The sequence below is a fragment of the Dendropsophus ebraccatus genome, chromosome 12 (assembly GCF_027789765.1).
Source record: "Dendropsophus ebraccatus isolate aDenEbr1 chromosome 12, aDenEbr1.pat, whole genome shotgun sequence".
Taxonomy (NCBI): domain Eukaryota; kingdom Metazoa; phylum Chordata; class Amphibia; order Anura; family Hylidae; genus Dendropsophus; species Dendropsophus ebraccatus.
In genome coordinates this window covers 6,518,070-6,543,468 of record NC_091465.1, presented here as the reverse complement: position 1 = coordinate 6,543,468, position 25,399 = coordinate 6,518,070, and positions in this window count along the sequence as shown.

Sequence of the window (25,399 nt, the reverse complement as noted above, 5' to 3'; positions counted from 1 at the left end):
GAAACAACTTATTTGTCAGCGACATTATTGATTGATTTGGATTGGACGTCATTGATCTTTGAATAATATCGATAATACTAATGTCAGTAGTGGTGAGGGCCTGGATAGGCTGTACGCCGGTGGATGCCAGTCAGTAAGGAGTGCCGTCCTTCAGATCCAGCACTGATGCCGCCCCGACATGGTAGATCTGGTGCTTTGAGAAACCCCATAACTAGAAGTCACAAGAGGTAAGACCGAGGAGCCACGATGGGAGACGTCCACTGATCCCCGAGCAGATACTGTGACTGATCCAGCACCATCTGCAGTTCTCATCGACTGTTGGGTCATGGACCCTATTGGAAGCAACTATTAAGCGTATACTTTCCCGGCAAATAAATTCACCGGAAGCCATTCCATGTGTATAAAGAGCCTAACGCTCCCCGCCCCTTACCTCTTACCTTGTTCACAATCCTTTACATCAATTATGTGCATAAATGTAGATGTAAGCCGAACCATGAGGATTAAACCAAGTCAGACATCTCCAACCACAAGCTGCAATATTTTATGGAAGTCAGTGCCACATCCCAATTCACTGAGCAATATATCCTGGAGCAGACACTGACTTGACATTTTGTTCATCTCGCATGCTACAGAATTTCCATCAATTCAGTGCGCGGTTAAAGGAACACAGCATGCAATTCACACATTGTGTTATACCTAGTGCAGGCCTCAAGGGGGCAGTGCAGAGCACAGGGATTCAAGGGTTTTTTAGTGCAGAATCTTTGTGCCATGCTCCATCCCCGGGGTAAGCGCTACAAACTCTAATTTCTGGACAGCGCAATCTTAGATGGACAGTCACCAAATAAGAAACGCTCATGTCTCCTTCCTCATCTTGGCTCGACAGATCCCAGCATAACCATAGGAGTCTTCTCATTGATTCTTTTCGCTTTTGTCTTCTGGTTCTGGTCGGAATTAACTTAGAGTTCTGGTCTGGGGTCTGATACAATGTTGAGATCCGATCAGAGATCTGCATTCATTTTGGGGTCTGGTCTAGAGATTTAATTTATTTGGGGGTCTAGGTTGGGGTCCAAATTAATTTCAGGGCACAGAATTTTGCAAATATCATAGTTATTTAAAGAAACTTTTGACCTCTGGGGTTTTAGGGAAAAGGGATAAGAAAATTTCTTGAAACTCTCCGTCTCTATCTCATAAACCTGGTCGACATAAAATTAGGAAAGTTCTCCAAATACCATCTAACATGTCGGACAACAATATTGTTGGGGTGCTGGTTGGTTTTGTGACTCTGGTCATGCTTAAAGGGATTGTTCAGTGCTACACAACTGTAGAGTACAGGCTTGGGCTGAGATCATCCACCATGTAAATCCCAACAGTCCCCGGTCCCAGCAACTGTCCTTCCTGCCTTCCTATGTGACTGCTAAAATATTCACTGGCTAAGCTAGGTCATTGCTATGGCCAGACAGTACATTGAGGTAAGGCAAGATGCACTGCTCAGCTAGTGATGGTGGTGGTCATATCCAATGATGGTCATTCCTAATGGAGGACGTTACCAATGATGGTCAGTCCTGATGGTGGTGATTTCTGATGATGGTCATTCCTAATGGTAGTTGTTCGCAATGATGGTCATTCCTGATAGTAGGGATTTCTGATAATGGTCATTCCTGACGGTGGTGATTTCTGATGATCATTCCTGATGGTAGTTGTTTGCAATGATGGTCATTTCTGATGGTAGTCATTCGAGATGGGGGTCATTCCTGATGGTAGTTGTTCACAATTATGGTAATTCCTGATGGGGGTTATTTCAGATGGTAGTCATTCGTGATGGTGGTCATTCCTGATGAAGAACGTTCATGATGTTCATTCCTGATGGTGGGCTCCACAGTTCTGCTACTGGATCCTTTATTTAATAGTTAACCACATTCATGGCAAATACACTAAAAAAACATGGGCCATGTAGAAAGGCTGTGCTAGAAGATGACATTGACGTGGTACCACATGCTCTGCCCTCCACTGATTCCAAACATGAAGGAACTACAGAACTTTCTAGAGCACCCAAGCCTCCCTGGTGCTGCTCCGAGACTTTCCACCCCAGGAAATCTTCAATACAATCTTCTCAACAGGCAACCATTGTCAAGCCAATGACTTCAAAAGTCCTTTGTTCTATTCCCTCCCTTAGCTTTTTCACATCTTCACTTAGAACAAAGACGAAAGTTCTAAAGTTCTGTAATTGTCGTAGAAGTCGCCTTGGAGTTTCCTATAAATGTATTTTGTTGAATCCATGTTAGCAAGTAATAAGTCTGCGCTGTAATGAATGGTATGTGCATAAATAACAGCTGGGGGATGTGCGTTAGATCTTTGTCATCTCACATTCGGGTTCGGTGTAGAATTAATTGATGCTCTATCATACTAAATGGGAATCATTTGCTTTCTCCCTCTGCTCCCAATCAATGGAAGCTGCAGAACGTGATGTTTGACAGCTTGTATCTTATACCTCCCCTGTTCCTGCAAAAGAAAAAGTTATGTATCCACAAGATGGAAGCGCGTGTTCTACATAGTTTATAGTCAGTGAAGCCGAAAACAGACAAGAGTGACAAGAGCTTCCTGCGTGACGATGGCAAGTTTTAGCTGGATGTTAATATGAAGCTCAGGGCCACCTTCATTACTACACTTTATACTTTCTACGGATGGGAAAATTTAATTAGATTTAGAAAAAAAAATTATACAAGTAAACAAAAAAATTACTACAATTATTAGCAATAAGAATACGTTAAAAAAATAACAACTCAAGACTATAATATTAGCACTAAAATTAAAGGGGTATTCCAACTTAAAACTCTTATCCCCTACGTAATGGATAAGAGGGTAAGAGTTTGATCATAGGGGGTCTGACTTCTAGAAACATGGGGGAGAGTATCCCATAAGAATGGAGTGTCAGGTCGCACATGTGTGAGGTCCCTCCATTGATCGTCTATGGCAGTGGCAGCGATAGGTGAAATGAATGGAGCAGTGGCGGCAGCGGCAAATGTTACCCATCTGGGGCTCAGTTACAGCTGTAACCCCTATAGCTATGCTAATGAGTATAGACCCACAGACTTTTATTAGACCTGCATACAACTATTTATACTAAGCTTTTAAGTGTCCATTCCTCAAATGTCCCCTGAGAAAGCCATGGGGGGGGGCATGTTGGGAATATATGTAAGTGTAGTATTGGGATATATGTAGGTTTAGTTTTGGGATATATGTAGGTTTAGTTTTGGGGTATATGTAAGTATGGTAATGGGTATATGTACTGTAGGTGTAGTAATGGGATATATGTAGGTTTAGTATTGGGGTATATGTAAGTGCAGTAATGAATTATACAGTATGTCAGCATAGGTATGGGGTATATGTAAACATAGTAATAGGTATATATAGGTGCAGATATGTGGTATACGGTATGTAGGTGTAGGTATGGGGTATATGTAAACATAGTAATGGGGTATAAGTAGGTGTAGTTATATGGTATACAGTATGTCGGTGTAGTTATATGGTGTATATATAGGTTTAGCAATGGGTATATTTAGGCTTGTGATTGATGTTTTATTGATAACTACCTGCTGTGATTGTAGGTGTTAATAGTGTCCATTGAGCGCACTCAGCAGGATGGCGGCCAGGCGCTCTCTACCTGACTACTTTATATTACAGTCATTAGGCCGTCCATATGTAGCAACCAAGCTTCTCACCATCTATCTAAATGAACTAAATATTTCCAAGAGCGGCTCTAAGAGAAGAAACCCTTTAAGTAAAAGTCAAATGCCCTTAAACCATGTCAGGGCTCTCCTCCTTGTTTATTATTCTGTCGAGTTATTAGCTCTTCCCGTCATAGTCAAATAGGCAAGAAGTAGGGCGTCCTCGGATGGGATCCATCCAAGGTAAGATTGTACAGCTGTTCCCAGACGCTGTAAATATCAGAAGTCTGCTGTCTATGCTGAGAGATAGAATATCAGCACTTCACAGCCAGGTAGGCAAGAGAGAGAGAGAGAGAGGGGGGGAGAGAGAGAGGGAGAGGGGGAGAGGGGGGGGGGGGAGAGAGAGAGGGAGGGGGGGAGAGAGAGAGGGAGGGGGGGAGAGAGGGGGGGAGAGAGAGAGGGAGGGGGGGAGGGGGAGAGAGGGAGAGAGAGAGGGAGGGAGGGAGAGGGGGGAGGGGAGAGAGAGAGAGGGGGGTGACAGGAAGAGTGAGAGAGGGAGAGAGAGAGGGGGGAGAGGGAGAGAGAGAGAGGGAGGGGGGGAGGGAGAGGGAGGGAGAGGGAGAGGGAGAGATAGAAAGGGAGAGAGAGAGAGAGGGAGAGATAGAAAGGGAGAGAGAGAGAGAGAGAGAGAGAGAGAGAGGGAGGGGGAGAGAGAGAGGGGGTAGGGAGAGAGAAAGAGAGAGAGAGAGGGAGGGAGGGAGAGGGGGGGAGAGAGAGAGAGGGAGGGAGAGAGAAGGAGAACGAGAGAAAGGGAGAGAGGGAGGGGAGAGAGAGAGAGGGAGAGAGAGGGAGGGGAAGAGAGAGAGGTAGAGGGAGAGAGGGAGGAAGAGAGGTAGGGAGGGGGGAGAGAGAGAGGGGGGAGGGAGAGAGAGAGAGGGAGAGAGAGAGGGGGGAGAGAGAAAGGGAGAGAGAGGGAGAGAGAGAGAGAGAGAAAGAGAGAGAGGGAGAGAGAGGGAGGGGGAGAGAGAGATAGAGAGAGAGAGAAAGAGAGGGAGGGAGATAGAGAGAGGGAGGGGGGAGAGAGGGAGAGAGAGACAGGGAGGGAGGGAGAGGGAGGGAGGGAGGGAGAGAGGGAAGGGGAGAGGGGGAGAGGGAGAGAGGGAAGGGGAGAGGGGGGGAGAGGGAGAGACAGGGAGGGAGGGAGAGAGAGGGAGGGAGAGAGGGAAGGGGAGAGGGAGAGAGGGGGGGAGAGGGGTGGAGAGAGAGAAAGGGAGAGAAAGGTTTCGGCATTCTCAATATCTAATAGAAGCGTTGCATTTGTATGTGTTATTGGTTTGTACAATTACAGGCTCATTACATGGACAGCCGACCTATTGCACTTATGTAAATATTTTTGATGAAGTCGGCAGACATTGCGCGGGCTGTCCCCAGTACACCAGTCAGCCTGTAAAACGCCAGCCTTGCTCTGTCACAGCTCTTTCTTGCTTATTGGACCAATAAATGAATTCACATTTGCAAGCTAGATAAATCCTTCAAATGTATTATTGATGCAAATAAATGAGGGTGCAGACTCTAGACAATACCTAATGGAGCTGACTCAAAGCCGACTGCTTCTCCTGGAACATGCCAGGTCTGCCTGCAAGAAAACTGATGCTGCTCTCATCCCCTTAATAACCTCGCTCTTTGGATCAGGCTATAGGAAGAGCATCAATTAGTTATTAGACTGTTGCTAATGATATCTTGCAGTGGATTTGTGCTGCGTCCACTGGGGGCATTTATAATGCAGAAACAAGGCTTTGGGTTATATATGCAATGGGCCTGTATTTGGCGATGCTAACAGATGGGTAAAGACAATATGGGCAGCCAAGTATCTGCTTATGGGGTTACAGGCGATGGACAACTTTAAAACGCAATTAGAGATTAAAATGTTTATAAAGTCATCAACCTTTATTCCAGCCTTCATTACATGGCATGTTCTCTCTGTAACACATGCTGCATGTGAGATCTATGTGTTGTCATCTCTACATCCTGTGTGAGCTGCCCTTCATATATACTCTCCTCTCTATCTACATCCTGTGTGAGCTGCCCTCCATGTATGCTCTCCTCTCTATCTACATCCTGTGTGAGCTGCCCTCCATATATGCTTTCCTCTCTATCTACATCCTGTGTGAGCTGCCCTCCATGTATGCTCTCCTCCCTATCTTTAGCCTGTGTGATCTTCCCTCCATGTATGCTTTCCTCCCTATCTCCAGCCTGCATTCTCTTCCCTTCATATATGCTCTCCTTCATATTTACAGCCTGTGTGATCTTCCTTCCATGTATGCTCTCCTCCCTATCTCCATCCTGCATTCTCTTCTCTTCATATATACTCTCCTCCCTATCTACAGCCTGTGTGATCTTCCCTCCATGTATGCTTTCCTCCCTATCTCCATCCTGCATTCTCTTCTCTTCATATATACTCTCCTCCCTATCGCCAGCCTGAATTTTCTTCCCTTCATATATACTCTCCTTCCTATCTACAGCCTGTGTGATCTTCCCTCCATGTATGCTTTCCTTCCTATCTACAGCCTGTGTGATCTTCCCTCCATGTATATTCTCTTTCCTATCTCCAGCTTGTGTGAGCTGCCCTCCATGTATACTCTCCTCCCTATCTACATCCTGTGTGAGCTGCCCTCCATGTATACTCTCCTCCCTATCTCCAGCCTGCATTCTCTTCTCTTCATATATACTCTCCTCCCTATCTACAGCCTGTGTGATCTTCCCTCCATGTATGCTCTCCTCCCTATCTCCAGCCTGCATTCTCTTCTCTTCATATATACTCTCCTCCCTATCTACAGCCTGTGTGATCTTCCCCCCATGTAGGCTCTCCTCCCTATCTCCAGCTTGTGTGATCTGCCCTCCATGTATATTCTCTTTCCTATCTCCAGCTTGTGTGAGCTGCCCTCCATGTATACTCTCCTCCCTATCTACATCCTGTGTGAGATGCTCTCCATTTATGCGATCTTACCTATGTACAACCTGTGTGATCTACCCTTCATGTATGCTTTCCTCCCTATCTCCAGCCTGTGTTCTCTTCCCATCATATATACTCCCCTCCCTATCTACATCCTGCGTGAGCTACCCTTCATGTATGTCCTCCCCTCTGTCCACACTTTGAGCTGCTTTGCACATCACTCTCAACCTTTCAGAACTGGAAAACCTTTAAGGAATTGTTCAACTTTGTCAATTTAGGTTCAATCTAATGCACTGATCACTGTCATAACATATTTCTGCATATTGATGGGGACGTTGTTTCTGATAGAGATCTCCATAGACAAAGCTTTCAAATAACAGTCAGAATGCCACCACTAGGGGGAGTAGACAACCCATTCCATACTATGTGATCTAATTTAACCCCTTTTTTGCCACAGTCACAGCACTTTTGTTCCCCCCCTCATTTTCTAAGAGCCATCGCTTGTTTTAAGTCAAATAAGGGTTTGGATTTTTGTCAGGTGTAAGTTGTATTTTTAGCCTTAGACTTTATGATATAATGTATCGTGAAACCGGATTGCCGTGGCATCTAGGGGGTTAAACCCTCAGAACCAGCACTAAGTAAGCCTAGACGTGTATAGTAAATAATATGTGTACAATAGTCAATGTTTCTATATATAAAGCTGGTGCTGAGCAAACAGCGGATGCTACGGCCCTCAATTTATAACCCTTGTTCAATGTCTTAAGAAGCGTGTTTTATAGCGCATATATACCATTAAAATGATGGGTTTATGGCCACAAACCTCATATACGACAGGACGTACTCAGGATCTCAATGACGGCTTTCCAAAGGAATCCCTTTAAGAAGCACCTAGTTAAAATCACTTCACACATTTTATCTATCTGAACGGAGGAAACGCAGCCATCAATATAATGGAAAGATGGGGCTGATTAATGATCCTGTTGCGTCTCCTCACAGCAGGGGCCCAATAGGAACATTGTTCAATTCCCGGCATGAGGCGGCGATACATCCCGACAGCAAAGAGAGATGACTGGAGGATTAAACAAGGACAGACTTTATTATTCACATTGTTATTTAACTTCTAAGAGGCAAAATCTGTGTGTAATATATCTGTATCCAATCTATCAATCTATCTATCTATCTATCTCCTATCTATCTATCTATCTATCTATCTATCTCCTATCTATGTCCTATCTATCTCCTATCTATCTATCTATCTATCTATCTATCTATCTATCTATCTCTCTCTCTCCTATCTATCTATCTATCTATCTATCTATCTATCTATCTATCTATCTCCTATCTATCTATCTATCTATCTATCTATCTATCTATCTATCTAGGTATAACATGGTCCCCCCAGTCTTAGTGGCGCCTCTCTTCTCCATAGAGATGTACCGCATCTGATTCTTCACCCCCTGTAGCTTCTCACACATTGGTTACTCTTGCAGTAATGGCGCCATCCAGTGCTGAGGCAATAACACTGTCACTATTACCTACATTACTTCTCCGTTGTACTCAGTATTATGTCCTGTTCCTAATATGACTCCATAGATGACAATGTAGCTAAGTTCCTCTGGTGGTCCGCTGTTTATTCTGGAACATCAGTGTGGGAGTGGGAGACTGGAGAAAAACTGTAATCCCACAGAATTATGATTGCAGCTCTGGAAGTGAGTGCGTGATGTGTCATGACACCTCTCTGTATCACTTTGCTATGAAATGTTCCCTATTTTAGCATCTCTGGTTCCCCCGCTATACAGGCTGGTGTTTCGCTCCAGCGGTGTCCACAACCTTTCCCGGGAGCGGCTAATGTCCTCCCCATGTATATATTGTTTATCACTTCAGCAGATCACTAAATAGATATCAATAGCAGACAATTGCGGGTGATTACTCCTTGTCTTCGGATCCTCTTCTTGTCTTCTCTGTTGTGCATCATTACCTCAATTTGGCCAAATTTCAGCCTGAATAATATATGTAGAATTTTTCTTTTCTATAGATTTATTGATTTTAGATTTTCAGGAGAAGAGGCGTAAAGGTTACGGGATAGAGGGAGAGTGTTCCTGGAGCCATGATGGATTGGCGCTCCAAAGGGAGCGGGGAGAGATGGCGCACCGTCTGCCACAGCCGAAAACAGCAGCAAAAACTTCCAGCCAATCATCAACCCTGTAATATGGAACATGGAATAAAAATATTTAAAGGGACTCTCCAGAAAAATTCTGACTGTTTATGTCTAATGCTGGATCTGAAGGGGCGGGGCATGACACAATAATTTGACTCAACTAATTTGCATATCAGGTCTTTAGTGTATATCTCTGGAAAGGAGCCGCGGATTAGAATACCGAAAGCAGCGATGTGTTCAGGATTAGAGCGGCTAGGACACCATACTAACAGGTCAGTATGTGGTACGGTGCTGATAAATTCCTTATTGCATTAAGTGCATTAAGGTAAGACGAACCAGATTAATAATTTTGGCACATATTGTATTCTTGGTGTGACATGCTTAGAAATCAACTCTGAGCCTGGATAGATTTCTGGTATAACTTAGGCTCCTCCCACTAAGCCACACCCATTTTTTCCAAAAGTGGTAAAAACAGCTTAAAAAAAGGCAAAGTGAGGCGTGCGCCCCATCACCTCCAAGCACTGTTATATTTCCCCCCCAAACAACCCTTAGCAGGTAGACAGGACAAGCGCATGTGAGCACATGGCTCGGCTAATGGTAAATCAATACTATATGAAGGTATCAGGCTGGATGTTTCTTTTTTAGAATTTATGTATCGGTTTTCTCTGCCGGCTGTGACACGGCGCTCTATTATGATATAGCTTTCTTTAAAACGTCGGGCTTAAGGGCTCAAAAAATATTATACTTGGGTTTTGGTAATAATACTTCCTATGAACTATGTGTTTCTCACACCATGGGGCGGTCGCATGTAGTCCTTACAAAAATGGATTTTCCTTGGGGGAAAAAAAAATGAAACACCTCTCTCCAGGTATAATGACAGAAATCAGAGGAGAGGCCGGGGGAGGTTAAAATAGAAGCCAGTTGGCAGAAAAATAGATTTATCATTTCGACATCTGTTCACGCTCTCCGAAAGGAAAAAAAAAAAGATGCGTGTCAGTTCAAGGCGACGTAGCTTTGTCTTTGTGTTCGGCTTTGTTTGTGTTTCAGTGATTTTTTTGTAATTCAACTACTATAGCTGAGGATAGAATTTTCTAACAAAAAGAAGGAAATTCGGCATGTTGGTGACTCGGCAACTGTAGGGTGTTTAACAGGAGCCAATGGTGGGAGATCCTTCAGCCAAGCAAACCTTAAAGGAGAAGTCTGGAGTTTTTTTAAATCTGGCAGCTGGCAGGGGCAGGGAGGGAATTTGATTACAAGTGTGAACTTACCTCTCCCTGTGCCCACGGTGAGCAGCGGGACTGGCCTCGGAACCCCGATTGGAAGGCATTTTCCCCTGAGCTGTGATAATGTCATGACTCGCAGGGAAAGGCCTGTCTCGGCTGATGGACTGGCTGCTCAGTCAGCCAGTCCATCAGCCGGGTCGTGACATGCTGGCGGGGGTCCTGAGGCCGGTCCCGCCACTAACTGAGGGCATGGGGAGAGGTAAGTTCCCCCCTGCCAGCTGCCAGATTTGAAAAAAAATTCCCGGACTTCTCCTTTAAGGTTTCTAGCTACAAGTCAACCCAGAATTTGCTCCACGTATCGCTTTACAATAAGTTATTCTGGCTAAAATAATCAGTGACTTGAACTATTGGAACCAGACAGGAATCTACAGGTAGCGTCTAGTTGAAATCTCCAAAAGAATTTTCTAATAAATTCTCAGGTGGTGGTAAAATTCCATCATATAATGTAACATCCCTGGGGCAAGTTTTGAGTAAAGTTTTGATTAAGTAAAACATTCTATCGTCTGCTATATTATAAGGTATATACAGAGGTACCAAGTGCCACCATACAGTCCCAATGCACCACGCTTTGCCCTGTGCAGGAAGTCAAAACATGCAGGATTCAAGGAATTCTTGAAAATATCAACATATATATGTATTTTACCGAAACATTTCTCAGAAAGCCAAGACAGGTGCATTCATATACATCAAACTGGATCCACAAGCATCTAACTCATTTCCACACATTTTAATGTCAGCCTACTACAGGAGCCTATACTTAATTCCCTCTGCCCTGTAAATTGATGAGCCAGCAAAATAAGTACCCTCTGATGGCACGCAGCATATAACTAACACAACAACACTCATTTACAAAGTTCACCACCATGAAAATGATTAGTCTTTCGAGACGTGACCTTTTTCACTTCAAGATTTTACTTATTTCTTCTCTTCTTCTTATTGGAAAAGGTATAAATCAAAATCTATATTTTAGCTGTGAGGAGGAGGAGGTAAGTTTATGTATATATCTTGTGTAAATTGCTGGAGTCTAGTAAATAGTGATTACCGGCAATGGAGGCTGGGTCTTCTTGGGTTGGGTTGTTTGGGTCAAGTTGACTTCTTGGTCGTAAGAAGAATTTCTTTCCAACAGTTTCTTAACCGTTTCATGGTGACTCTATAGATCCTTGTGGACTTACTTTGGAGCGCCTTTGGATGTTGAATGTTTTTGGATATTGGTAGTCTTTAAATGTTGGGTGTCTTTCGAAGTTGGCTGTCTTTGGATGTTGAGCGTCTTTGGGTGTTGGGCATCTTTGGATGTTGGATCTCTTTGGATATTGGGCATCATTGTAATGCTGTGTGTCTTTGGATATTAAAAGTCTTTGGATGTTGGATGTCTTTGGATGTTAGGCGTGTTTGGATGTTGGATGACTTAGGATGTTGGATGTCTTTGAATGTTAGCCATCTTTGGATGTTCAATGTCTTCAGATAGTTGGACATCATTGGTATTAGGCGTCATTAGATGTTAGATCTCTTTGGATGTTGGGTGTTGTTGAATGTTGCCCATCTGTGGATGTTCAGTATCTTAAGATAGTTGGACATGTTTGTATGTTAGGCGCCTTTGGAGGTTGGATCTCTTTGGATATTGGACATTATTGTAATGCTGCGTGTCTTTGGATTTTAAAGACTTAGGATGTTGGATGTTGGTATTAGGCGCCATTAGATGTTAGATCTCTTAGGATGTTGGATGTCTTTGAATGTTAGCCATCTTTGGATGTTCAATGTCTTCAGATAGTTGGGCATCATTGGTATTAGGCACCATTAGATGTTAGATCTCTTTGGATGTTGGGCATCTTCGGGGGTTGGACATCTTTAGATGTTGGGTGTTTTTGAATGTTGCCCATTTGTGGATGTTCAGTGTCTTAAGATAGTTGGACATGTTGTATGTTAAGCGCCTTTGGATGTTGGGAGTCTTCGGTTGTTGAACGTCTTTAGATGTTGGGTGTCACTTCAGTTAAAAGCCATTGTGTTGCCAAGGTCTTAGCATTAGGTACGAGGGTTTTTTTATCTGAACATTGCAAAGACAGGCAAAAACTGCCTGCATCTTTATTAGTTTCCTCTCACTGTTTGTCAGGTTAACTCATTACCTAATAACCCCGAGGCTCAGCATTTCAGACGAGGATTGTTTTGATAGTAAGCTGAAGTTTTCTGAAAATAAGACATTAGAAAGTGCAAAGATTTTATTTTCTTTGGCTGCGTAACACTGGCTGAGATCTCTCCCTCAGGGTATTTGCTTTTCCCTCTGAGTGCTCCAGGTTCACCTCAACAAGCCTCAAAACTCACAGAAAGATTTTGCTTTCTGAATCCTCAGCGGGAAAATTAGAGAGTGCCATGTTTACGAGATGAGCTATCTCTGCCATTCAAAGGAATGGAAACAAATTACCCAAGCATATTATTTTTATTTTACCAGGAATATTGATATGCGGGGGGAATAGCATTATTTTTTTCCTTTCACTTGTAGAGAAAGACTGAGGTTACAAATACAAATGTTACTCCAACACACGACTGAATTTATTGTTATTATTGCATTGCTATTTAGCATGGACCCCCAACAAAACCGTCCAAATCCCTTTGTGGAATTTCGAGATAAAGAACTTTGACAATCACTTTGACTACGCTCCCTGGTTTAGTCCTATGTCAAGTCTATTAGCAACTCAGTGGAGCCCGGTGGATCTACATCTCCAGTAGGAGACATGACAGGTCAAATATATACATATATATACTGTTTCGATTTCAGTAGACTAATCCTCACCGACTGATATGAACGGCCGTTGGGCTAGGAAGTTGAGTGTACCAATGGATGTGCCATACCTGCCCCAGTCATATTGCAGTGCTGCAGGTGACAAGGACGCTTTAAATCTGTATGAACTGAGCAAATATTGGTGGAAATAAAATAAAAAACTGCTTGCTCTGTGTTCTCCGGAGCTGAGATCAAACTTGTTAACTTTGTCGTTCTCTCGCCCTTTTTTTCTGCTGACAAAAAAGAAAACACTAGTGAAATGGATTTATTGTTTTCTAGTCTTGAGGCATCCGGCGGTGGATAAGAATGAGGAGTGTAAGATGAGTGAAGGAGAGGAGCGATGGGATGCGATGAAGTCTTAGACCGGATAGGGTTTACATGTATTATAACGCTATAATATCCAGGAGTTATAGGCTTTACCCTACAGTATTTTTATGCTCTTCCCTGTTTGTCAGTGGCTTCCATTGAAATGAATTGAGGAGGGGATTGTGCGGGTCACATGGTACATTTGGCATATGCGGCCATTCTGCCATTGTGGCCATGCAGAGCTACCAGTGCTGCAATATACAGGACTAGGGCAGCAAAGGGATGTATTGCCCTGGAGAAAGAACGGCCAGCATTGGCCAATAGCTGCCAGCTTTCCGCTGCACTTAGGCTTTCAACTTAAGAAGAAATATACAGTAAGGCTGGGGTCAGTATACTGATCCTGCATTGTGGTTCATATACTGATCCTGCACTGGGGTCCGTATACTGATCCTGCACTGGGGTCTATATACTGATCCTGCACTGGGGTCCGTATACTGATCCTGCACTGGGGTCCGTATACTGATCCTGCACTGGGGTCCGTATACTGATCCTGCACTGGGGTCTATATACTGATCCTGCACTGGGGTCCGTATACTGATCCTGCACTGGGGTTCACATACTAATCCTGCACTGGGGTCCGTATACTGATCCTGCACTGGGGTTCACATACTGATCCTGCACTGGGGTCCGTATACTGATCCTGAACTGAGGTTCACATACTGATCCTGCACTGGGGTCCGTATATTGATCCTGCACTGGGACTAACATACTGATCCTGCACTGGGGTCCGTTTATTGATCCTGCACTGGGGTCCATATACTAATCCTGCACTTTGTTTAGGGGCCCTTGTGCTGCTCTTGCCCGGGGGTCCCTCTACTACCTGCGCCTTACTGTTCAGTCCCTCATAGTATTCATACCTCTAGTTGAAGCATCTCCGGTCTTCACACCCTGTAACACAGTGAGACCTAATGGCTTCCTACTTGTATATGGAGTGTGGAAGTGGAGTGTGCCTAAACAATCTGAGCAATGATAACTCCCATCCCCATAATTAGTCTGACTAAGATGAAACTCCCAATAATAGAGCAGATTCATTCTCATTTAGCAGCAGAATTGTATTATGTCAGAATTCATTACCAGAGCGCTTCCACTCCATTAGCATTGCCAGGATGGCAGTCTCTCCATGTTTGGATCACTCTGTTGCTTCATGCACTCCCCATTTATTATTTAAACAATGTTAATAAGTTAGAAATCAAACTTTTTTTAGTAAATGGCGGAGCAGCCTCGGCGCGGAGAGAAGAGAACTGGCAGTAATTGGAGAGAGCGCCGCTATAAAGAGCAATTTACACCAGATGATAATGCATTATGTGATTCCGGAGATGATAGAAGCAAATGCAGATTTATTCTGTATACATATAGTCACTAGTGTATGATGGGAAACTGGCATCAAATTACTCATCATAGCTGAGTGGAGAGGGAAGGATCGAAATCCCCTCCAGTGTGCCAATGACCGTGCCAATCAGACCACTACTCCCCTTCTATTATCATCGTGCCAACTCCTGTGTGTCAGACTGGAGAGAATACACCACTTCCTGCAGGACATACAGCAACTGATAAGTACCGGAAGACTGGAGATTTTTTAATACAAATAAATTACAAATCTATATAACTTTCTAAAACCAGTTGATTTAAAAGAAAAAGATCTTTGCTGGAGTACCCCTTTAAGTAGCATATCTATGTAGTTTGTGCCTCAGATCACACAATGGTTGTGGTAAGAGCTAAGGTTCTGTAGTCATATATGTTCGGACTTGTGTGCCTCCCCCCCCCCATTGGTTTCTTAGTAACATTTGTTTTATAGCTCATATCTTTCAAAGCAGTAAGAAGATGACGTATAAAGGAGGCTCCCGACCCAGAGTATGAGGCTAGCGCCACTGCTGTCCCTCCACTGCAGGTCATATGTAATAGCAGAGACTTGTACCAGCATCCGCGCAGCCATGATCAGGGGCTTCATTATTTATTTACAGCCAATTTGTTGCTCACACTTTTTTTTTTTAATTCGCCGTATGACCCGACTATGAATCCGCAAGTTCATAATCACCCCCGACCCTTTAAAGTTTTATAAGCCGCTTCTAGCCGAGTCTGGAGAAGAGAGGTCAATACTTTCCAGACAATAATGAGGTTGGAAATAATGTCTTTAAAGCCAGTGATGCGGTGATGTGTTCCACCATCTGCAGAGCCCATCGACTAAACAGCCGCCCCTCTTCCCGACTCCTTGAAGAACTTTCCGGAAGGAGACGTAATAACTATTGGCCTTGTCTGCAATTACAACGGGAACTTTTACAAATATATGAAATAAAGCTAGTCTAATAAAGTATGAACGAGGACATTGTGAAGTTTAGAGTCAATTTTTACACAGTCTACAGCAGTGATGGGAAAACTTCACTGTGGCAAAACTACAATTCCCATCATGCATGGACAGCCAAAGCTAAACTACAGTACCCAAGCTAAAGCTTTGGCTGTCCAGGCATGATGGGAATTGTAGTTTTGCCACAGCCAGAGGGTCGAAGGTTCCGCATCCCTGGTCTACAGCTTGAATGGCCAAATAGTATTTCCCGAGCGCTGTCCGTGGTGCTGAAGGGGTTTTCATCGCTCAGTCATCTCTTTTATGCTCAATTTGACATACGGTAACTTAGTATGAATGGACTTCCTCCAAAATGAAACCTAAAGTATTATATATCATTCCTTGAACAGGGCTGAAATGCAATACCAGACACAACCAACAGAGAAGGGTGGCGCTGTTTTGGGGGGGGGGGGGGGGGGGGACAGAGTCTTTCTTCTATTTCATTTGGTCCATTGAACTCAATAGGCCTGCTGTAAGATCCATGAAGATCTTGATGTAGCAATATTAGAGCATATGAACGCTGTGGAGGTGGGTCCCCACTTCTATGAGCTGGAGAGAACCAGTGCGACTCCTATTGTGGCAAAGTCCATCCATGTATTACAGGGTAGCTGGTTCATCCTAAGTGCTCAAGGTTCCTGTAGCCAGATCCATGACAATCATCTTACCATCATGGTAGCTTGCTTTTGAGGTTGGGTCCATGAGATTTTCCCTTTCCAGTACTGAATTTACACCCAATTCCCAAACTATATATTATAACTAGGGTTGTCCAATAATCCAGAACATCATGCGTTGTGACGTCACTAGATGGGAGGTCGGAATCCCAGATGTTACGCCCATGAGCGATGATGATGGGTCTGGCCCCTGTAGTTGTTGACCTCACTTACTTCTTAGTCACCGTATTTTTATGTCTTCTAATACATTATGCAAACTCCCAAATGTTACATCATAACTAGGGCTGTCCTACAGAATACCACCAAAAGTTCCAGGATGTGACTCTTTGGGTCTCTGCGTGCTCCTCTTGTCGGCCTTGGCATGAAGCTGCTCCACCGTCTAATAACTGTTCACCAGCAAGGTAATGGCAGCAAGATGATATAAGATTGAAGATAAATTAATTCCCAGATGTATAGCAGCCGAAAAAAGGGGGGAAAAAAAAACCTCCCCGCTATATTACATTTTTTATTTCCGCTAAGAAAATGAGTTAAAAGAGAGAATGAAACTATTTTCCACTTCAGAAAGATCACTTTGGACCTCCTGGTTTTAAACTCTAGATCTCACCGACACCCACAGGTATTATAAATATCGCGCCGTCCGTTCCCTCGATTCAGGTGACAGTCAATTGACCACTCGGCGTTGAATTATTCATTAGGTTAAAAGCTTCAGAGGGATCGTCACATGGCAAAAAAAGGCCAGAATAACTATTGTAAAAGGTCAGGCAGCCGAGTGGCATTGTAGCAACTTGATTAATTGACTAAATCATTAAGGTCTGACCTACCTCTCCAAAGTTTAATGGATAAGTTGATGAGTTTCAGGAAGTTGACTTACCACAATAAAGATAAGAAGGTCACGGACGCACAGGAAATCTGACGAGGACACGTCTACTCCAGATGGAATGTCAAGTGCGGATTCAGAATAATTTCCTCTTGACAATAACAAGTATTTATTCAGAGGATTGTAAGATAAACAGGAGGATTGCTCACCGCTAGAACGGAGAGAATGGAATGGAGTCCTCCATCCCTTCCAAGCAGTATATAGGTTGCCTGGTCCAAGGGTTCAGGGGTCATCACACAAAATATATTGTTCACTCATTATAGAGACTGGTGTGGAGGTCACATGTCTGCTGTGCCAATCAAAGTCTATGGGACTGATGGAGATAGATGAATACTGTCATGTTAGTTTGGGAAGAGTGAAACCTGGCCCTTGCCCCAAACACTGGGACAATGGACAATATATGGTGACACCAAATGGGAGATGGTCAGTGCTCTGCAATACAGTGCAGAGGTGGAGAGAGGTTAGTAAGGCCAGGTAAACACCCAACGGGCAATATGAGCGGGACCACTAAGACAGAAGGAAAGTCAGATAGGTGCCAAAGGGTCAAAACTAGACAGTAGTGTTGAGCGGACTTGGTGAATGGTTTGGGTCCGGCAAGGTTCTCTGAAACACAAATGCTCAACATATGACTCGCAGTGGCTGGAGAAGTTACATGCCACCCCAGGGATGCCGGGAAACCATGGATACAGCCTATGGCCTATGACTGTATTTGAGTTTTCCAGAACTCCCAAGGGCCGCATCCAACTTCTCCAGCCACCAGGAGTCAAATGCTGAACATTCTGTTATGGAGAATGTTACCAAGCCCAAACAGTTTAGCATCTGTTCTCCATCTGTTCTTCTCTATCCCTTCCTGTTTCTTTTCCATCCCTTCCTGCTTCTTCTGCATCCCTTTTTCTCCATCCCTTCCTGCTTCTTCTCCATCCCTTTTTCTCCATCCTTTCCTGCTTTTTCTCCATTCCTTCCTGCTTCTTCTCCATCCCTTTTTCTCCATCCTTTCCTGCTTTTTCTCCATTCCTTCCTGCTTCTTCTCCATCCCTTCCTGCTTCTTCTCCATCCCTTCCTGCTTCTTCTCCATCCCTTCCTGCTTCTTATCCATCCCTTTGTCTCCATCCCTTCCTGCTTGTTCTCCATCCCTTCCTGCTTCTTCTCCATCCCTTTTTCTCCATCCTTTCCTGCTTTTTCTTCATCTCTCTCCTGATTTGAATAAAACATGGATTTACCTGTAATGATGCACAGGCTACAAAGTGAATTCCATTCCATTTAATGATTGATGGATATTGATATGGATCCTGAATATGAAATGTGGGAAGCTGTCTGTATTGACGATATTAATCCATTAAAGTACTACTGAGGGCCAAAGTAAAAGGGATCAGTGCCACTCGGAGCACTGGGGACTCTCCGGGCCGTGTGAGTATTGTCAGTAGATCTCAGGGACTGGGGAGCTTGTGATGTGCCTGAGATGGTGCTCCGCTCTCTGTGCTCTCATAGTGTCAGGCTTCACCCCTCTGCTCACTTTTTGGTTTACTTCCTATAAAAAGTGATTTGGTGATTGCTGTTGCCCAATGGGTCCTTCCTGTGGCATCCTAGTCGCCCTGGGCACACAGTGGGAATGCACTGACTCCTGTCTATAGGGATTAACGTAGGCTGGACAACCCCTATAATGGGTTAGTGTACACTGTTGATCTCCTTCTTCCTATGTCCTGGAACCATATCCTATTTAAAGGAATATTCCAACAACAAAAATTGGTCCAATAGTGACAAGATGGCCATTAGGTGACTGATTGCATAGGGTCAATCCTCAGGGACCACCCACGATGGTGAGAACGGGGACCTGACTGTCCCCGTTGAATGGAGAGGTGGGTTGGCCCGGACATCCAGATGTTATAGTTATTCTCTATGGAGTTGTACTCTGCTATCTCTGGCAGCTCCACAGAAAATAAAGGAGCACTCAACCCACCTCTCTATTCAACGGGAAGAATAGGGTCCCTATTTTCACGATCACAGAGGATCCCAAAGGTCAGATCAGTCCCCCGATCATTGAATTGTATGTTTTTCTCGCTGGAATATCACTTTAAATGACTTCTTGTGCTACTTTCCTTGCCTTGACAATAAGGTTCCATAGACTAGATAGCGAGATGAAAAACTTACCCTTCCCCAGTTTTGACCCTTACTGTTCTTTTAAAGTGCTGTCTGCCCTGACATTCTGCCTCTTACCTCCGCCTGCCCTGACATCCTACTTCTTACCTCCGCCTGCCCTGACATCCTGCCTCTTACCTTCGCCTGCCCTGACATCCTTCTTCTTACCTCCGCCTGCCCTGACATCCTTCTTCTTACCTCCGCCTGCCCTGACATCCTTCTTCTTACCTCCATCTGCCCTGACATCCTGCCTCTTACCTCCGCCTGCCCTGACATCCTTCTTCTTACCTCCGCCTGCCCTGACATCCTTCTTCTTACCTCCATCTGCCCTGACATCCTTCTTCTTACCTCCGCCTGCCCTGACATCCTTCTTCTTACCTCCGCCTGCCCTGACATCCTTCTTCTTACCTCCATCTGCCCTGACATCCTTCTTCTTACCTCCGCCTGCCCTGACATCCTGCCTCTTACCTCCGCCTGCCCTGACATCCTGCCTCTTACCTCCGCCTGCCCTGACATACTTCTTCTTACCTACACTGCCCTGACATCCTGTCTCTTACCTCCGCCTGCCCTGACATCCTGCCTCTTACCACCGCCTGCCCTGACATCCTGTCTCTTACCTCCGCCTGCCCTGACATCCTGCCTCTTACCTCCGCCTGCCCTGACATCCTGCCTCTTACCTCCGCCTGCCCTGACATCCTTCTTCTTACCTCCGCCTGCTCTGACATCCTGCCTCTTACCTCCACCTGCCCTGACATCCTGCCTCTTACCTTCGCCTGCCCTGACATCCTGCCTCTTACCTCCGCCTGCCCTGACATCCTGCCTCTTACCTCCGCCTGCCCTGACCTTTAGCCCGGCTTAGATCCATCAGTTCTTGCTACTGAAAACTATTATGAGAGTAGCCGCCTTGGGGTTTCCAGCAGCATAGTCAAAATCCCAGTACAGGGGTCAAAGGTGAAGACTAGAAGACACCTGTTTAATTAACTCCTTGACTCCTGCTTTCCTTGCTCGATCAATAAGGTTCCATACACTTTGTGAGCAGGGGCGTAGCTGGGATTCATGGGGCCCCATAGCAAAACAACGGACCATTAGGAACTGTTATGGTTAAATACATAGGTGCAGGAGCAGACTACCTTCTACTTAACCCCTTATGTACCTCTGTGTGTAGGTAACCCAAAGCTAAATTACATGCTGAACAAAAAAAAAAAGGGTTAAAAAACAGAAGACAAGGATATCTCTGCTTCACTGCTGGTGCACTGATAACCCTGACCTCTGAAGCAGAACAGAGGTCAGGGGTTATCAGAGCAGTGAATCAGAGCTCTCCTTGTCTTCTGTTGTTAACCCTTTTTTTGTGTTGCAGCATGTAAGTGAACATTGGGTCACTTGCACACACACAGCAGTACAAAAGGGGTTAAGCACTAGGGCACAGGATGGCTCTTATCTTCCCTGTGCATCCTCAGGGCCCCCCTCCTGCACAGGCCCCATAGCAGCTGCCTGGCCTGCCTCTGTGGTATCTATGCAACTGTTTGTGAGCTGCAAAGGGGTATTTGCCTTTGCCCAGTTCTGACCCAGCTAGGGTCCTTACTATTCTCTTTGTTGCCTTCACTGACATCTTATCTCTTACCTGCATTGAGCAAACGCTGCCTGCCCTGCCCTGACCTCCTGTCTGACTATGTCATCTGTCTACTCCTATTGGATACTTGGATACATCAGCTCTTGCTATTGAAAACTACTCTGAGATTAGAGACCTGGGGGTTCCCGGCAGCTAAGTCCAATACTCAGTAAAGAGGTCAAAGGGTGAAGACCAGAGGGACTCGGTAAGCCCTAGGATGAATCCAAAGCACTAGTACTGTTATAGGCCCGTGTCATCCAGCAATGTCTCAGATACAGGTCGTGAATTATCGACTATTTTCCATAAAAAAAGAATTTACAAGTCCTATTGGCTTCGACACGTCTCTTTCCACCCGGAGAGGTGAGTAGGACTGATCTATGAGTCGGTCTAGACAGTGAACACATTGTTTGCCGTTCCTACCTCTAGATCCTATCGCGGCCATTTCTCCTTATCTACAGGAAGTTGCAATATTATTCCATAATAATATCTCTCAATAGTTTGGTTGTGCGGTATATTTCATGTTGTCGTTTGAAGGACACGGCTTTTTATCTCCTCAACCACTTTCAGGTTATTATTGGTTTGTTCTGTGAAATTTCCAATGAATTCTTCCCCGAGGCGTTATTTATCACTGCGAGGGTTTTATCGCGCTGTATGGGCCGCAGTATGGAAATCACTGTGATGCATGAGCAAAAAAAGTTTCTCAAGTGGAGAAAAAAAACAGGACGGACATAAGGAGGGGGAGGGGGATTATAGCTTATTTTATGTCATCAATTTAATGGCTCCTTTATTGGATAATATTATAAACATATACATACATACATACATACATATACAGTTTTTTCTTTTTACCTATTTCATGTATTATTTATATTTATTACATGGTCCCATGGTTCTGGCACCAAGTCACTTCCATCCCAGATTAACAAAGTCTTAAAGGGGATTTTCCATTTATTATTATTATTATTATTATTATTATTATTATTATTATTATTATGAAGGAATGTAAAATTTTTCAAGCCGTGTGTGCAGTTTTACTAATTTTGTCCAACAAATATATAAACAAACTTTAAAATTTTAAAAAAGGTGAAAAAATGCGAATGATAAAAAAAAATTGCCATTATACAATAAAACGTTCTAAACATAAGTGGTAATACAATAAAAGAAATCCAAATCTGGTGTTTCTCCATCATACTCAGGTGCAGAATAATCGGTGGTTATTGCCTCTTTGTTTTGTTTGCCTTTATATGGTTTTTTTACATGCATACTTGTATTGTTTGATTTGGCCAGAGGTGGCGCTGCAGCTGTATAGAGCGCAGCAGATGTGAGAGCCCATGTAGGTAGCAGAGCTGGTTTGCTGTCATTGATCGGCTTTCCTGCTGTATTGTAAGAAAGATTATTCACAGATTTCCCTATAGTCCTGTATAATAACAGAGATTACATTGTGTCCAATCATAAACTCTGTTACACTGAAAGACTGATCTCTGCTATACTGCCAGCCTGATCTCTGCTATACTGACAGCCTGATCTCTGCTCCACTGACAGCCTGATCTCTGCTATACTGACAGCCTGATCTCTGCTCCACTGACAGCCTGATCTCTGCTATACTGACAGCCTGATCTCTGCTATACTGACAGCCTGATCTCTGCTCCACTGACAGCCTGATCTCTGCTCCACTGACAGCCTGATCTCTGCTATACTGACAGCCTGATCTCTGCTCCACTGACAGCCTGATCTCTGCTATACTGACAGCCTGATCTCTGCTCCACTGACAGCCTGATCTCTGCTATACTGACAGCCTGATCTCTGCTATACTGACAGCCTGATCTCTGCTCCACTGACAGCCTGGTCTCTGCTATAATGACAGCCTGATCTCTGCTCCACTGACAGCCTGATCTCTGCTCCACTGACAGCCTGGTCTCTGCTATACTGACAGCCTGATCTCTGCTCCACTGACAGCCTGATCTCTGCTCCACTGACAGCCTGATCTCTGCTATACTGACAGCCTGATCTCTGCTATACTGACAGCCTGGTCTCTGCTATACTGACAGCCTGATCTCTGCTATACTGACAGCCTGATCTCTGCTCCACTTACAGCCTGATCTCTGTTACACTGACAGCCTGATCTCTGCTATACTGACAGCCTGGTCTCTGCTATACTGACAGCCTGATCTCTGTAACACTGACAGCCTGATCTCTGTTACACTGACAGCCTGATCTCTGCTACACTGACAGCCTGATCTCTGTTACACTGACAGCCTGATCTCTGCTACACTGACAGCCTGATCTCTGCTACACTGACAGACTGATCTCTGTTACACTGACAGCCTGATCTCTGTTACATGTGAATCCTCTTCCGGAGTCTTGTGGAGATCTCCAGGCTTCTCTCTCCTCCCCAGCTTGGCCGCCGCTTATCAATAAAGCGATACACAATATGAGTGAAGATGTAACACCGTGTCTGATGGAATAATCCGGTAAGAGACATTCTGTGCGGATAAATCACCAACTCCGACCGCACCGACTCCGAGACGTGTAAAAGGATTAAACGTCTCTAAGATATTAATGTAAATATTTTACTGTTGGAGATTTCATAACAATCATCAAGTCCAACGTAATGAGGGATAAATGGCGCAATAACATATATCCTAACATCTATCTATTATCTATCTATCTATCTATTATCTATCTATCTATCTATCTCCTATCTATCTATCTATCATCTATCTATCTCCTATCTATCTCCTATCTATCTATTATCTATCTATCTATCTATCTCCTATCTATCTATTATCTATCATCTATCTATCTATCTATCTATCATCTATCTATCTCCTATCTATCTCCTATCTATCTATCTCCTATCTATCTATCTCCTATCTATCTATCTATCTATCTATCTATCTCCTATCTATCTATCTATCTATCTATCTCCTATCTATCTATCTATCTATCTATCTATCTCCTATCTATCTATCTATCTATCTATCTATCTATCTATCTATCTCCTATCTATCTATCTATCTATCTATCTATCTCCTATCTATCTCCTATCTATCTATCTATCTATCTATCTATCTATCTATCTATCTATCTCCTATCTAACTATCTATCTATCTATCTATCTATCTATCTATCTATCTATCTCCTATCTATCTATCTATCTATCTATCTATCTATCTATCTCCTATCTATCTATCTATCTATCTATCTATCTATCTCCTATCTAACTATCTATCTATCTATCTATCTATCTATCTATCTCCTATCTAACTATCTATCTATCTATCTATCTATCTATCTATCTATCTATCTCCTATCTATCTATCTATCTATCTATCTATCTATCTATCTATCTATCTCCTATCTATCTATCTATCTCCTATCTATCTATCTATCTATCTATCTATCTCCTATCTATCTATCTATCTATCTAGCAAAAGAGAAGAAGCAGCACTGCTTTAATGTGGTAATGGTGGTGCCAGCGGATCTTGATCCAGACCAAAGATCGTAGTGAGTATATATGCAGAGAATCCACAGCACTCCAGTGTAGTGAAAAAGCTCAATAAGCTGTGTTTATTCAGTCAATTCATAGTGCAACACTCCAAACGCAACGTTTCAGTGACTCTCTGTCACCATTTTCAGATAGATATCTATCTATCTATCTATCTATCTATCTATCTCCTATCTATCTATCTCCTATCTATCTATCTATCTATCTCCTATCTATCTATCTATCTATCTATCTATCTCCTATCTATCTATCTCCTATCTATCTATCTATCTATCTCCTATCTATCTCCTCTCTATCTATCTATCTATCTATCTATCTATCTATCTATCTCCTATCTATCTATCTATCTATCTATCTATCTATCTATCTATCTATCTATCTCATATCTACCTCCTATCTCTATCTATCTCCTATCTATCTCCTATCTATCTATCTCCTATCTATCTCCTATCTACTATCTATCTATCTCCTATGTATTTCCTATCTATCTATCTATCTATCTCCTATCTATCTATCTATCTATCTATCTCCTATCTATTTATCTATCTAGAATAATGTAATATTACCATGCATTTTGCCATATGAAACACTCAGCTCTGCTTCTTCTGATTCCTCATGTGCAGATTATCTCCATCACCTGTAAGCAGTCTCCTCTCCTCCCCATCCAGTAGAGAGGTCTTCGCTGTTGGTGGTCTCCTCCCCTTCCAATAGGGCTAGGGTTAGTGGTCTCCTCTCCTTCTCCTCCTCCTCCTCCTCCTCTTCTTCCTCCTCCCCCTTCAGTAGAGTGCTCTCTCCTGTAAGCAGTCTCCTCTCCTCCTCATAATCCTCCCCCTCCAGTAGAGCAGTTTGCTCTCCTTCCCATCTAGCAGAGCACTCTCCTCTCCCTCTAGTAGAGCGCTCTCCTCTCCTCCTCTCCCTCTACCAGAGCGCTCACCTCTCCTCCCCCTCCAGTAGAGTGCTCTCCTCTCCCTCTAGCAGAGCGCTCTCCTCTCCTGCTCTCCTTCTAGCAGAGCGCTCTCCTCTCCTCCCCCTCCAGTAGAGCAGTATCTTCTCCTTCTCCTC